The 17,268-nt window shown below is 34.2% G+C and overlaps 1 long non-coding RNA gene across 13 annotated transcripts; it reads right to left on the bottom strand.

Moving 5' to 3' along the window:
- Window positions 1–377: 377 nt before the first annotated feature.
- On the bottom strand, window positions 378–4,367 carry LOC145141300 (uncharacterized). 13 transcript variants are annotated; one of them, XR_013722580.1, is made up of 12 exons: window positions 3,819–4,367; window positions 3,660–3,738; window positions 3,457–3,570; window positions 3,285–3,350; window positions 2,997–3,186; window positions 2,814–2,906; window positions 2,608–2,684; window positions 2,426–2,536; window positions 2,241–2,340; window positions 2,039–2,138; window positions 1,089–1,943; window positions 378–618 (listed from the first exon to the last, which is right to left on the bottom strand). It is a non-coding gene; the product is annotated as an uncharacterized LOC145141300 (long non-coding RNA). The 13 variants fall into 13 exon arrangements; XR_013722589.1 differs by having other exon boundaries at window positions 1,877–1,943; XR_013722583.1 differs by lacking the exon at window positions 378–618 and adding an exon at window positions 625–973.
- Window positions 4,368–17,268: the final 12,901 nt, after the last annotated feature.

Genomic DNA, 17,268 nt, shown 5'->3' with positions numbered 1-17,268 from the left:
TAAATAGTTTCGACCTTAGACGTTTATTAAAGGTTAATGATATTTGATGAAGTAACATTATAGTAACAAAAGAAGAGTTTAATTTATTTCACTTAATGATATTTGATGAAGTAACATTATAGTAACAAAAGAAGAGTTTAATTTATTTCACTCCAAAATACATTGTCTTCTTAAAATTCCATGTTTTATCATTCTACGTTATATATATATATATATATATATATATATATATATATATATATATATATATACTAGTGATGTTTTACGGAGCACAGCCCACGAAGGGTAATTTGGTAAAATTTTGTAGTTGGGTGGATTTTTAAAGTACAATGCCTTAATAAGCAAAAAAATTGAAGTTGAATGTTGTAGGGAAAATAGAAAATTATGAAGCTATAATTGAAGAGTTTTACAAATTCAAAATAGATTACAGCCAAATTTCTTATGGTCCAAGCCAGCTAAGAGCAACAATTTCGGCTAGGTATAAAACCTTCTTTAAATAAGTGAAAGGGTGAAAACCAAGTTAGGGTGACTCGTATAGAGAAGAGAATCCTTGATCCTGTGCTTGTTGTGCAGTCCATGGGCTAAGGTGCAATTGCCTTCCTACCCAATAGTGAAATCCTGCAAATATTTTCGAAGTTTAGTAATGTTATAATAACAAATGTGTAAAAGTAATGCAAGCATAAGGCTACAAGTCATAGGAGAACATTCTGCTGGTTAACCAAAAAAAGAATCATTGACCTTTGATCAATTGTTAATGCATGTATTAACATTCCATGTTACAATTTCATCTATAATTTTAACAAAAGAAAAATTCTTACCATGGTTGCTCATGTGGAAAAATTCATTAAATTTTATTTAATTTTTGAAGGCTAAGACACACCCTCTAAATCATACTCCTAACTACTCTTTTGTCCACGACGGGACATGAGCTCTCGATCCTCATGGGAGGAACACCTTTTCAAACACCTTGATACTGCTAGACCAAAGGCCATTTGGTTCATTAAATTGGAATTAATAACAAATAAAATGATTTTTATATATTTGTTATGTTTTTTTTGCAAGATGCAGCCTGCTGTTTGTTGTCTTACCCATCAAGCATGTCCTTGGAAAAGGAGTCCATTAAGGTTAGAAATACAACCAATTTCCAGGTCTCCTATCAGCCGTTCAACTCGACATCCATGAAAAACGCCCATGCGGAAACAACCACACCATATTGCAATTTTGGAGTTCAGATGATTTTTATCAATATAAAGCAATCACATTTCAATTTTGGTCCTTGGGGAGGAGGGGAACCCACCGAACCCACTGCCACATCAGCTTTTCTCTTTGATTTTTCTTATCTTTCCCAACCCACAACATACGGAAATCCTATCTTTCTCAACCCACTCAATTAAAAAAAATACTAAACAACTAAGGTACAAATCTTAAAACACACGGTACAAGAGAAAATGAGAGAGAGAAAGTAGAGAGAGAGAGGATGAAGTGGGTTCGTGAAACCAATTAAACAACCGGCTAAAGAGAGAGTGGTACTGGCGATAACTCTATTGCTAATTAAGATTTTACCTTGATTATTTTGTATTTTTTTTAATTGAGTGGGTTGAGTGGGTTGAGAAAGATAGGATTTCCGTGTGTTGTGGGTTGGGAAAGATGAAGAAAAATCAAAGAAAAAAGCTGATGTGGCAGTGGGTTCATTGGGTTCGGTGGGTTGGGAGGGAACGACTCCCTCCTCCCTTATTAGACGTATTTACTACAGTTTCGGAACTGCAAGAAGGCAGATGGTAAAACTTTTGGTGTTATTGATTCAAAATAAGAAATGAAAATAATGAAACTTCCTTTAAGCCGTATTAGCACATCCAACTAAAAAGGGGAAGCATACCGGGGGATGGATTGTCAAATTAAATTTAAACCACGTTGTTGGCTAGTGCCAGCAAAACATCTTCTAACTTCAAATAAAAATATTAAAACTCATCAAAAATTTAAATAATAACTTAAATTTAATAAAAAAAAATGAGTGTTTGTTGATGGCATTTGAAGACACCTTTAAGCAATCCATTTCCCTGAAACCATTTCAACTGAAAGCATACTCTCAATATTTCCGTCCCCAGATAGGTCATTGATGGCACGAATACAATTTTCGTCTATCAGAATCATCATCCCATGTTTTCATTCTATGATAACAAATTAAAAAAAAAAAAAAAAAAAAAAATTGAAAATATAAATCAAGCATACCATTTCCTTACCGGTCAAAACCCTTTTTTGTGTCATTGTAGGAAGAGCTTTTGCTTCATATTCAACTTCCCTTAGCTGATCCATCGTACCTGAGATCTCTTATTTTAAGTTCTGATTCAAACAGACATAAGAAGAGAGAAAATAATCAGCATTATAAAAAAAAGACATAAATTCAAATTTTTAAATAAAAAACTACCATTTATCACCCCAAGTTCTGCACAAAGGTTAGAAACTTCTCCATCTCTTGTCTGTCACTCTGTTGTGCAGATTTTAGAGCAGCCTAAGTTTCCATTATGATTTTTTTAATCTTTAAAAAAAAGTTTCTCAAATTATACATTGCTCAAATAATAGATAAGTAATTTTATGTATTCAGTTTACCTCTATGATACGTATTGTTGCTTCTTTCCTGTAACAACATAAATTACCTCATTTTCTCAGTGTTATGCATGGAAAACCTACATGACAAGCTGGCGTTCAAGATTTACTTGCTCAAGAATTTGGCTTCCAAAGATAACCCTTTCTCCGATAGAAGCCACCAATAGTATACAAGTTTTTCAAATGAAAATAATATAAGAATTTGGTACCTGTATTTTTGAATAACAGTGACTGCATGCCTGTTTCTCTAGCTCCTTCGCTCTATACTCTGCTTTCTAACGTTTCTCTTCTACATGACAAAGCTGAAATACATGTATACATAATTCTACAATTATCTCTGTGTTGTTATACTAATATTTTAATATAATTGGGATCTATAAAGATGGAATCACCTTATCTATAATGATATCATGCGCTTGTTGTAGCATATCAAGCTGCAATTACATGTTGTTTAACAACACCTCTTGTTCCTTTTTGAACTCCTTGAGTAATAATGCCAATGGAATCAAGATCATGGAAGGGTACAAACCGACCTCTAGGATGGTTTCTGAAATACAAAGGGAGATTTCTTTTTGTTTGTGCCTATATCAATGGAATCAAGAACATGGAAGGGTACATGCACAATAAGATGAACACCAAACTTCAGTATCAATTGGAGAGAAATATGAAGCGAGAAGTACATGTAAGATCCCTCAGCTATGAAGCATCCAATATTCAAAATCTGGATGATTGCCGGTTCTATTTCCCTAATTAATAAACCAACAAAAAGGGGATATCAATCCAATATTGAATCCCTTCAATTTGCAAGCATCATAAAGCATAAATAACACAATACTAAAATTTAATTCAAACCTCACTTTAAGAAATGACCGCACTTGACCTAGACACCATTTGGAATCTGATGGTAGATAATAATAAAAAGGTTGCAGAAGGGAGAAGGATAGTAGTGGTAGATGTAGGCGGAGCCTTAGATTTGTGTACAAAGAATTAGATTCAATATCCAATGATTTATTTTGAATCAAGATAAGCAAAAAGGAAAACAAGAAAAAACTCACCTACAAGACAGAAGCACAGTGAGAGTCTTGAGTATTTGTAGAGAAACAATCCAACCTTATTAAACCTTAAAATCGATTGCTTAAACAGAAAGAGGAAGGTAATGAAGTTATTAAAATATTGAGGAACCCTAAATTTGAAAACCCAATTTATTTTGTTACCTTGATTCCATAGAATAAGCAGCAATGTCAGCAACACAAATCGCTTATCGTAGAGATGAGGGTGGTGCTTCAAGTCCAAATTAAAATATTGTCGAATTGGTAAATGATTTTAAGAAGTAGCAACAATAGGTGGCAACTGGAGGTCTATCAAGAGGTTGACTCGACAAAGAGAATCTGAGATTGTGATACACGTTTCCTCGACACTTCAAACCAAGCATGAAGTGGCAAGCAGCTTTGGGGAAACACCGCCTCCTTTAAGGAAAACCCACGGTGAAGCCTTCTGCCTCAGCATGAGGTCAGGATGACCAGAAGCCAGCAAGAAGCCACCTCTCTCAGCTGGTAAACGGCGTCGTTTGTTGGACCCCAGTGTCACGTCACGATGAGTTAGGGATGAAGGGAGGTTGAGACAGGCAAGCAGCTTACCACCAGATGACGGAGGCATGAGGGGAAGCCAACAACCGTCGTCTGATGCATCCAACGGCCCTAAATCCAGCTCTATAGACACGGTCGGTAAGCAAGCAGCTCGTCGACGTAAACACCTTAGAATTTCAGAAGATGGTCTTGTATATAGGTAAATGATATATATATATATATATATATATATATATATATATATATATATATATATATATATATATATATATATATATATATATATATATGGAATGGTTATTTGGAAAACAAAAAAACCCTAAAAAACCTAAAAATCATAAAAATGCATAAAAAAATACCTAGAGATCACAAAACTTTTTTTTGACATTTTTTATGAAAAAATCGTAGGTTTTTAAAGAAATTCGTTGAAAAAAAAACTTGAAAAAAAAACTTTTTTTTTATAAAAAAAAAATTTGATTTTTTATTTTTTTTCCAGCGAATTTTAATAAAAAGCTGCGATTTTTATAAAAAAATTTCAAAAAAAAGTTTTGTGATCTCTAAGTATTTTTTTTATGCATTTTTATGATTTTTAAGGTTTTTTTTTAGGGTTTTTTGTTTTCCATAGAACCTAAACCTATATATATATATATATATATATATATATATATATATATATATAGTGAGGTTCAATAAAAAACCATAATTAACTAAGGAACCAAGGAACCAATCGTGAGCGTCGGAAACATAACGATCAACGACCAAGGAAATAGATGTACACTTTTACATTGGACGCACACACACCGGATTATACCAAAAAATCCACTTTTACAAAAAAAATCCACCAGTTTTTTTCGTTTAAAATTTTTTTTAAGCCATGTTTTTTATCAAAAAAAAAACCGAATATACCGTTGTTCACGATTTTTCGTCCTCTTTCCATAGAGACTCATTATGATATATAAAAAACGAACTTTTTTTTTCGAAAAAAACTCACTTTATTTTCTTTAATGAAAAAAGTTAAGGTCTATTTTTTATAGAAAAAAATTAATAAATATATCAAAATTCATATTTTTTGTACTTTTTAAACATAAATTCATATTCATGTTAAAAAAAACGATATTTCAATTCAGATTCACATTGTGAACCTGTTCAGATTCATATTGTAAACCTCCTTAGATTCACAGTGTGCATAATAATAAGTCAGATTCACAGTGTGAATCTGAACTGATCGGAGCTTTTTCACATTGTGAATGTTAAAATTTGAAATATTTACAGTTTAGATTCACAGTGTGAATCAACACTGATCGAGTTTTTTTTTTTTTTTTTTTTTTGTGAACCTTCTCAGATTCACAGTGTGCATAATAATAATTCAGATTCACAATGTGAATCTGAACTGTTCGAGATTTTTCATATTGTGAATGTTAAAAATTGAAATATTTACAGTTTAGATTCACAGTGTGAATCTACACTGTTCGAGGTTTTTTTTTTTTTTAGTCGGTGTTAATGTTCATTAATAGAGTACAAAAAATTAATATTTTTGGTATAATTAGTTTTTTTTGATAAAAATAAACTTAAATATTGAAAAAACTAAGAAAATTAAGTGTGTTTTTTTTTCGAAAAACAAAAGTTCATTTTTTATATATCATCATGAATCTCTATGGAAAGAGGACGAAAAATCGTGAACAACGGTATATTCGGTTTTTTTTCGATAAAAACTTGGCCTAAAAAAATTTAAATGAAAAAAATGAAGTAGGTTTTGTTATAATCCGGTACATGTGCGTCCATTATAAAGTTTTACAACCCTTCCTTTTGCCGTTGATCGCTTTAAATTCCGACGCTTTGGATTGGTTCCTTGGTTCCTTGATTAATAATGGTTCTCTATTGAACTTTTATATATATATATATATATATATATATATATATATATATATATATATATATATATATATATATATATATATATATATATATATATATCTTTACTATCTTATAAAAGAAATCTCACTATTTCTAAAAATAGATTGAATATAATAATAATATTTTTTTAAGACGTCCAAACCATTAAGCTATAAGTACAACAACTCTCTAATATAATAATATTAAATTTTTAAATACAAATAATAAAACATCATGTATAATTTTACAATGCTACCTTTATCCTTTAATTATCTCCATCTCAACCTCATCAAAAGTGAATTGTCCGGTAAATCCCGAGTCTATGTTCAATACTAAAATCTCGGCAAATATCCGTGTATTCCCGTATATCTTGCGTAGCTTCTCTTCCATCGTAAAATCTTTATATCTCTCCACAATATTTCCCCTCCCGTTCTAATTTTTGCACTGAATTTCATTTATTCAAGTACTCCTTTTTATAGGTTTCTCTCGATCCAGAAGAAACCTTCTCCATTTCTCTAACCGTATATGTGATTACAGGTCCTGAAGTAAAAACCTTTTTACTGATGTTTGTATTGGGTTTGTTTGGTCACATGTATGATGAAGGTATCTCTATACACTCACGTTTATGTTTTTTTTCCTTCTCTCGATCATACGAAATTTTTGTACTTTTTGTTGGTTAAAAACTATAATCCCTCTATATTTCGAACTTGATTGTGATTTGAACTGTCTTTTTCTTCTTTGATTCTTGACTTTGGAATGTGATTATCCTTGACAAGGGGCAAGAAATTGGTACAATTGATTGAGGCCAAGCAACAATATGTAGAATACGAAACTGTTAATCTGTTAAGCAATAAAGAAAAGTAATTGATGTTGTAGATATGGTGTTGTTTGGGGCTCGTGTTGAAGGTTTTGTTCGATTTTCAGTCTCAATACCTCATTTTCATAGGCATCGGTACTGATATGAAGCCTAAATTCTTTTTACAGGAAAATGAAAACAAAAGGAGGATCATACGGTGTTTGGAACTGTAATTTTCTCCCCCTATCTATTTGTGTTTTCCGATCTAAGTTTTCTTATTATTTTGGTCTTCGGTATTTTGCTATTGTGTTTTCCGATTTAGCTTTAATGATTTTTGTTTTTATGTATTTTACTTGCAAATTAGATACCTATGAGCAATACAATTATGCAGGTGTGATTTACCAAGAACATGGTCAATTTAATAAATCCTGTGAGGTGTTGCGCAAATGGAACTATTGTTGGTAGGTTAGTTTATATCTTCTTGAATTTGCAAGTGTGAGTTAATGAAGAACCAACAAACAAATCCCAATTCAAATCTAAAGCTTTGAGCTTCTGATCTTTATTTTTAGGGTAGCCTATAGTTGTTTTTTTCTATGTTCAAGTACATTTCTATGCTCAAAGAGGTAAAATTAACAGACTCTCACATTATTACCACCTATCTTTGTTTTGAAGAAAAAGAGTAACATTCCACTGTTTTGAGTAAAGTCTTTAGGGTATGTTCCTTTATACCCATTAATTGGCTGCTTTCAAGTGGTTATCACATTGTGCATTAAAATGGTATTCAAGTCATATTCTCAATTAGACATGCACTGAGATTTAATCGTTTCATTTTGTTATGCAGGAACAAAGCACATTCATAATGAGGTTTCTTTTAGCTTTGGATTTAATATGATTATTTGACCTACTCTACATTTTTATTAAATGTAATGCAATGCCTTTTGTTATATATAAGGAAGTGGCTTTTCTCTAATTATACATAATCCAAAGTTTACCCCCAAGTTGTGTGATTAATCTTTTGGTTTAAAGCTTCAAGCTCAATTGAAATAAACCCCATATGTTTTATCCTTATGTAATAATCAAATTTTGATAAAGCTCTTCCATGTTTGGTTTAAGATTTTGACAAGAGATTCATTATGTTCTGGCTGGTTGGGAGGGCTAACTTCAAATTTATGACTTTTGCTTTTAGCTCTTCCAACGCAAAACAAGCTCCAAGTCATGAAGGTGATTTTCTAATATGAATTGTTTGATACTTTGGAATTTGGTTAGCAAGAAATGAGAAGGAATTAAATAGATAACCATTAAATATTTTTATTATTTTTATTTGTTTTTCAAATATTTTTTGTTCACTTTGTCATTTGATGTTATATTTAGAACATTGAGATTAATTGGTTGGTTTTCATGTGGAGGAAGTTGTACAAGTGAAAAGATTGCAGGTCGATAAAAGAATCCGTTGGTTAAAATAAGGTTATAAAAAGTATTGTTTTTTTAGTCTTTTTAAACATTCAAATTTAAATGTTTGGTTCACATTTGCACGTAAGCTATAAAAATCAAAGGATCGAAGGATTTCACATGAAAAAATAAAACTAGAATGTGTGTATTTTATTTTTGATTTTTAATAGTGATTTTAATTTCAATGATTTAGATAGTAATAAAAAACCAACTAAATCAACAATATATATTTGCTTTTAATCTAAAATTATATATTTACTTTATCAAAAAAACCTATCTAATTTATTTTTGACCCAAAATATCAACATTTAATATAAATATCTTTTAATAGTATATGATATTATTAATATGTCATCTGTTCTTTGAAAAACAACTATATTCTGAAATGAAACTGTTTGTCATCCACCAAAAAGAAAAGTAATAGCCACATGAAAATAATATGCTGAAATAAAGCTAATCTCATCCGTTGTATTGGTTTAAAGTCAAGAAACTATTCGGCATCGGTCGTATTTCATATGTAGTATAATATTATATAATTTTATGAATTAGAACTCAAAGTGAATTAGTTACATCTTAAATCGATTATTAAATTCTACATCAACTTAATGTTTAACAACAAAGTTGTGTCTCGCAACATTGCACGGGTAATTTACAAATTGCAAAACATAGTTAATTGTGAAATATAGTTTTAGTTTTGAGTTATAAACTATTTTTGAGTGAAAAAATAATTTGAAATTTACAAGTTGCAAGATATTTATGAGTTTCACAATACATTTTTCTAAAAAAGTCTTAAAAAGTATAAGAACTTATTTTTGCTATGAAAACCTTTTGAGTATAATTTCACAACTTATAACAATTTGGAGGTCATCAATAAAATTTAAATGTCTAATTAAAAATTTAAGAATTTTTTATTTGAGAAAAACATTTTCGGAATCTCTTCAAATCAAACAACCGACCAAATTCCAAATTTGTGTTATTCTTGCTATCTCTAAAAAAATTTGCATAAATGTTAGATGAAGCAAAGAAAAACTTATTATTTTAATGAATATTGTTTTTGAAAGATAGTTTTTTCAACAACAAATCTAAATCCACATATGTCTCTAACGAGATTTTAGAGTTTTTTAACAGCATATCTAAATTCATATATGTCTCCAACGAGACTTGAACTTTCAACCTCAAAGAAGGAATGTAACACCTGATACCGTTAGCCTAGAAACCCTTTGGTTTTTTTGAAATATAGTTGATTTTAGTTTTTTTATTACTATGTTTTAAGAAATTAATATATACAATTGATATCTTAAGTGGATAAATAAATATAAAAAGACATTATTGTTGTTTTCTAAAACCTTTCGCAACATAATACATACAAAACACTTTCATTATCTAATATCAGTCATACCATCTTCACGTTGAGCATCCTAAACTCTAAACTCTTAACCCTAGACCGAGACCCCACACCTTAAACTCTAAACCATAAATCCTAAATCCCAATACCCAAAAACATCTTAAACTCTAAACCATAAACCCTAAATCCCAATACCCAAAACACGAAACCCTAAAACTATTCATTCCCCATTGAAAGGAATGTGATGGATCGAAAAAAAATATTCGTGTATGGCCAACATTATGTTGTATTGTCCAGAGGCATCTCACGTGTAAATACAAAAGTATTAGTAAAGCCTAATACAAATTTTAAAGGTGATGGAGTTTATACAACAAAAGTGGTGTATAAAAAATGTTGTGCGATTAATAATGTATAACCAGTCATGTGTTATTACATATTTTCATATTTTGTGTATTTTTATATAATTCTATTATTTTTGTTTGAATGGCTAACACATTTCATATTTTGTGCCGCCTTAAACCGTTTCTTTTTATCGATTATTTGATGTATCATGTCACAAATAACGCCAAAGTTGGATTCTATTGTTTTAGAAATATACTATCTTTCAAACATAACACTTTTGTAAAAGAAACATACCGTCTAAAGAAATTATTCGCCACCGCAGCTTTGCGCGGGTCCATCACTAGTATATATATATATATATATATATATATATATATATATATATATATATATATATATATATATATATATATATATATATAGGGAATGGTTATATAGAAAACAAAAAAACTCTAAAAATCATAAAAATACATAAAAAAAATACTTAGAGATCACAAAATTTTTTTTTGACTTTAAATATGAAAAGATCGCAGGTTTTTCTTTAAATTCGCTGAAAAAAAATAAAAAATCGACCTTTTTTTATTTTGTTTTCTTGGTTTTTTTTCAATTTTTTTTCAGCGAATTTAAAGAAAAACCTGCGATTTTTTCATTAATAAAGTAAAAAAAAAATTATGATCTCTAAGTATTTGTTTATGCATTTTTATGATTTTTAAGGTTTTTTGTTTTCCATAGAACTTAAACCTATATATATATATATATATATATATATATATATATATATATATATATATATATATATGGAAGACATTGGATGACATGTTAACCTTTATCTGTAAGAGATGTTGATATTTAATCCAATATAGCATCAACTTTTAGAAATATTTTTTTATTAAAATACTTACATTAAAATTAATGTGATATAAAAATATTTGATTTGATATTAGACTCTAACATATGGATGATACACGAGGAAGTAACAATCAATAACAAAACATTAATTAATGAAACTATTAGTCCTAACTGTTAACGTATGGTCCAGACGTCAAAACTTGGCGCACCAGCCTTGTCTGACGCCCTCCTGGCGCTCGCCTTCCAGTCTGGTCTGGCGTCTGCGCCTGGCCCTTGCCTAGCGCCTGGGTGCTCTTACCCAACTCCTTGCTATTTAGGCTTGAGTTGGACTGGCCCAAGGCGTGACCTAACTCTTTCCCTTAACGTAATTGTCCCATATAATTAGAACATGATCTCCTCCATGAGGAGGGATCCAAAACGCTAGAGCTTCCAACAAGCTTTTAGTCACCCTCTCTAACCTAGACCTTCATATCAGCCTCCATGGTTAAACACACACCAATATGGTTCTCTCAAGCTAGGGATAACCATCTCATCTCTACCCACCGATCTAACTTAATCGTCAGAGCTTGCTCCCGGGGCACATTCCCCAGGGAAACTATAACAACTTTGTTGTGGCTGCAGCTTAGGTACCTCGCTGGAACCTTGCTGACGGAACCTCCTCCAGATCTTCGATCTGGATCCAACAAAGAAGACCCAGCGGCCTGAGCACATGTCGCAACATTTGGCGCCATCCGTGGGACCAAGAACAAATATCTATCGTCTCATGGTCTCAACCTCAGTTTCGCCTTCAATCTGTTCAGATCTTTTGTTCTTCGTCTCAGATTAGCCCAGATCTGTTCATTTCTACCACTATTTGTTCATATCCATTTGGCTCTAACCAAGATCTGTCCGGATCTTTTTACCAAACGTTCAGATCTTTAGATCTGCTTCATTTTTCCTTTAGATCTCCAGACTTGTATGGTTTTTGCTCATCAAGGCATTTCTCGGACGTAAGGAGATCTTCTCAGATCCGTTTTTGTTTGTATTTTGGCGATTTATTCAGAAAAATGGGGAGAAAAGAAAGCTTTATGAGTTTCTATGCCTTTGTCAGTTCATATTCCCAGAAAATCTTCTTATTTGAAGTTTTTATGAATATTTGATATTTTATGAGGCATATGCTCGTAAATGGTGCTATAATGTTTGTACATTCCAAAACACATCCAAAAAAATCCCATAAACTTGTAGATATTTATTTGATGTTCACCAAAATACAACAGATCAAACCTAACCTCAAAAGTTGGATAATTTTACAACAATAAAAAGTACAAGAATGTCTCTCGTTTGCCTATGATTAGTTCATATCAAAATAAAATCATATTAGTTGATGATTTTCTGTGCAAAACATAATTCTTTGAAGTTGTTATTTGTACACACAACTTTAATGCTTGTACAATTCATAAAATTCCAAAAAAATTCATTTATTCTTTAAGCAAAATACATCAGATATTTTTTAGAGTCAACCTCCAAAAATTTACTCTACCTATTTACATTTTACTGCTTGGTAAAAAATAAAAAAAGGTAGTAGAAATGGTATGTGTTGCTTAGTACAAACCTCAAAAATTACAAGTTACAACTCAAATGTTGTACATAAAAATTAGACAGGAGTGGCCATGTTAGTTTTGTCTATCATGAGACGACAAAAAAAGAAAAGGAGTGTACAGTGTATAGTAAATTTTTGGACCAACAATGCGACACAAAACAATGGGACCCACCACGCCTCCTATCATACAATCTACCATTTACAAGTTACTGTACAAGCAAAAACAAAACATTAAAAGTTGCTGATGCTTTTGTCATACCACAACCGACCAAAAAAACAAGGTGAAAGATGGCTAGCACACGAATCCCATAGTTGGTCCCACCTAGACCATCTCCTTCCTTGAGAAGTATCCCAAAAACCCACTTCCGGTGGTCTGCATCAACTTCCAAATACCTCAGAGACAGCAGCTCCAGTGAAACAAGGTCGACCAACTGGCTGTATTTTCGATTTAATGCCGCCGACTGGAGCTGTATAACCACAAGTCGACGGCTTCACTATCCCATTGCCACATGACACTTCCTCACCTCCCGACCACCATAACAGTTTTAAGGCAAGCTATTATCACCGATCATCTCCAACAACCTTTGTTCACTACGACCTCGATCGCCGGTCCCTGTGTTCGATCAACCATCACCATCGGAACGCAACTGAGCAACGTCGCCTGCGAGATCGCGTCTTCGACAACGCTTCCATTTTCCTTTACCACTCATTGTGGCTGTCAACAATGGCAACTTCAGTTGACCACCGTCATTGTCGGACCACCTTCTTCCTCAATAAATAGCACCGGTCGACCGCCTCCCTCGACCACCTGTAGCCGTCGTCCAGACGTCACCGACCACCAACACTAGTCTTCTCAACGCATCACTATCACCGCCGCCGTGTGCCAAAGCCACAACAATACCTCCGCGATTCGCTACCGACGGCCGGAACCATCGCCGCCTCATGCTACTTCGATCCAACAGCTCCACCGCTGATCTCAGTCAATGTCAGACCATCTCCAGTCATCAATAGCCCCATGGTCTAATGACCCCCGGTAACAAATCTACGTCACCGGCGAGCTAATTGCTCCGATCTCCACTTACAGTTGGCGAATCTTCGACGAAGAGCACCAAATCACTTCCAGTCACCCACCTTCGCCACTGGATGCAACTAACCAAGCGTCACCAACAGAGCTTGATGCTCCGATCACTTTTGCAGATGGTGAAATCCAGCGGGTAACCACCGGGAATATCCTGATGTCGTCACTTCCAATGGATTAAAAAGGTGGGGATGCAGCTGGAGGACCTTTTCTCCAAAACTTGATAAGAAATCATAAGTGGGCCTACTCCTTGATACCTAATCTGGATCAGCCCACAACTAATAGAAAAGAGAATCAGGCCTAATTCATTTTAAACGGGCTGCAATGCTCTACATGCGTTGCTAACTTTTCAACTTGGGCTCCTCTTAAACTATCTTTACCATTTTATTGGGCTAGTTCATCAAAAATTAAATTGGGAGAATAATTAGCAAAATGGGCTCCTCCTAAGTAACCTATTTTATTGGGCCATCCCAACAAATAAAATAGGCTAATTTTACAAAATAAAAATCAACCATTTACGCTCGCGTGCCGCAAGCTCCACTCAACTAAATATTCTTTTAGAATAAGCATTGCAGTCCGGTACACCCGACGTTTCCAAAAAAAAAGAGAGAATGGAGCTGGGATGATAGCGTTTCTATCCTGGACTCCCCAAAGTGGGCCAAAAAATTCCATCTCGGAAGATGGTTGTCAATGCTCATGCAAAACAAACTATGTAGATGATTAATTGGTGACATCCCCCAAGGCACGATAAAAACGCCACGACATACATGTTGCATATTCATATAGCAGCCTCACTATACTTTCTATCATCGGGAGGACTTGTTGATGTCAGGTCCATTAGCATTGCCTGGACAACTCTGGCGTACCGGCCAAATAGTGGAGACGCACCAGAACGAAGCTCACGTCTTAGAAGCACGACGGGAGGCCCATCCCCCGGACGTGGAATGCGCACAATTCGCGCCACTCTTACTCCTAGAGCAAGGAGAAAAAACAGAATAAGACACAATAAGGGTGAGGGCAATATGATCTAACTCCAAGTGGATAATCACACCCCAACAATTAGCTCTTGTTCTGGGCCCATTTTCATGTAAAAGATTATTCAGCCTTTATATCATTTCAATTAGAGGTTGTGCATATTTATTGAATGATAACAAGGACTGATCATCCGCATCACTTGAGCGAAATCGATGCGGGAATGCAGCCAATAGGTTTTAAAGGCTCATAACCTTTCCCTAAACATGTCAGCCTAATACAAAGCTCCATTACCTTTGCCTATGACATGAACAAAAGCTTTAAAGGCACATAACCTTTCCCTTGATATGAAAACACCTAAGTCCTAAACACCTCGAGGTGACGATCTCGACTTAACTTAGATGACTAGGCCCGGAATGCAATACTCCTCGGCCCAAGACTTAGAGCAAAGTCTTAAAGGGTAACTAGAAAACTTTGCCTAAAGGAGAGTACTCTAATAAAAGTGAACTGTAACGCTTGGTTCCCGTATGAGCTTATTTTTCCAAATTGTTTATATTTTCTTTGGGACACGCCGTATTGGAAGCTTCAACATGGCGTGCCGAGATAACTTTGGCCGCGGAGACTAATGAACCAACACGATGAGTCGGGGTGCCTCAACTAGGCGTGTTGGCAGCTGGGAAGGAAACCCTAATTTTTTAGGGTGTTGCACCCTATTTAAAGGCCTTAAGTCCCTTGGATGGCCTCCATACCAGCCTCCTCTATCCAGAAACCCTAAAAGTGTGTATCATCTTCCTTAGTGAGTGTGTGAGCTTGTGGAGAGCCTTGAGTGTTGATTTTTTTGTACTCTTTTGAAGGAGCTTTGAAGTTTGATGGTGTCTAGCTTGGAGGGAAGGATTTAGATCCAGAATCTCCCCACTTGTTGCATTCTCTTTGAGGTATCAGGTTTATACCTTGCTTTTTTATGATTTAGATCTCTTTGTTTTGGGGTTTTATCTTGATTTTGGGATCATTGTCGGATTGTCCAAGGAGCTGAGTGTTTTATGGGTTTTCATGTTAGATCTGACCATTTTGTGGCCTCATTTGGCTTAAAGTTGAAAGCTTTATTAGGTTCTAGGCCGCATTCATGCATCAAGTCCTTTATTAAGCCCTTCTTGAGCTCTAGAGCTTCTTTTTAGTATACATGGACGTAAAGTTGGAAGCTTTACGTGATTTTCCAGCCTTTGGATGCCAACTTTGCATTTTGGGACTATGTCTTTGGAGATTAAGAGCTTAATGGGTTAAGCCCTCACTTTAATGAGCCTAGGGTTTGGGTTTTGACTCATTTTGGTGGTTTCTAAGGGTAAAGTTGGAAACTTTACCCTTCTAGACATCATTTTGGTGGAGATCTGAGCTTTGGAGCTCCTAGATTTGATGGAAATAGCTTAATGCATTAAGTTGTTGGATTTCTGGCTAACTCGGTGTGTTCATTAGTGAACACCGCGAGTTGATATGGTTTTTCCCGATCTAGGAACGGATGAAGAAACACGGCCTGTTGAAGAACAACACGATGTGTTTGGTCAACTCGGACCGTTGACCTGGACTTTTGACTTTTGTCTTTGACCAAGTTTAGCCTATAAGGTGTTTCGGGGAATTTTGAGATGTATTTAAGGAATTGTTTATGTTTTAGGGGTTGATATTCGGAGCAAATACCTAGTCAACTATCTTTCAGTATCTGAGGTGAGTCTTCTCACTACACTCACGGGTCAAAGGCACCAAGGCCGACCCATTATTTGATATGAGATGTTTAGTCGTTAAGTATACAATTGTTTGCTAATTGATCTATGTATATACTTATGTGAAGACCATGGGAGGAGCCCATGGCACTTAGCAAGACCATGGGGGGAGCACATGGCTCGGGGACACAAGACTATGAGGGTAGTCCATGGCATTCCAAATGAAGACCATAAAGGGAGTCCATGGCAACCTATATATATTTGTATGCATGGCAATATGTGATTATGTGTTTCATGTGTTTTGGGAAACTCACTAAGCCTGTGCTTACAGTTTTTGTTGGGTGTTTCAGGTACTTCTGGTTCTAAGGGTAACAGTCTGGCTTGATGGCGCAACATGCATTCTCCAGTATTTTTGCACTTAGTTGTGATAATATGGTCTTTTATAAAACTATGGTTATGTAATGAGATTTTTGGAAACAATGGTGGTTGATATTTATATTTATAAAAGCTTAAATTTTCTATAAAATTTTGGGCTGTTACAAGTTGGTATTAGAGCCTTGGTTTGAGGGATTCGGGCACACTCTCGGGTGTGTCAGAACTCAAACTGAGGAAATGGTAAACCTTTTTTCAAAAAGGAATCAAAAGTTAAAAGTTTCTTGAAGACGGTTTTTGTATGTAAAATGGGGAGAATGCAATGCCCGTAATCGGCTGAGCTCAAGTAAGTATTTCCGATGTGCTAGCCATGCTATAATTATATTTGGAAATTGATTACTTGCTATGTGTATGGTTTCAAAGTTGTATATGTTTAGGATTGCATAACCCTACAATGATGAATTCTGCCTTATTCTTGTTCCTTGTTTGGTTGTGGTTTAGGGTAGAAGCTTATTTGGCAGTCTATGTGATTCTATTTGTGTATAACTTGCATGCATAGGGCAACCTGTTGTGATTAGTATAAGTTTCTGGTTTAATAAGGATTGAGGAATCCTAGAATAATATAGGATCTGAATTGGTGTTGTGTTTTGTGGATTATGGTTTGTAATTGGGTGGATTAGGGGTATCAGGT

The sequence above is a fragment of the Lactuca virosa genome, chromosome 9, assembly GCF_052849685.1.
Source record: "Lactuca virosa cultivar CGN04683 chromosome 9, Lactuca_virosa_CGN04683_v6, whole genome shotgun sequence".
NCBI lineage: Eukaryota > Viridiplantae > Streptophyta > Magnoliopsida > Asterales > Asteraceae > Lactuca > Lactuca virosa.
This window is presented reverse-complemented; position numbering and strand designations above follow the sequence as displayed.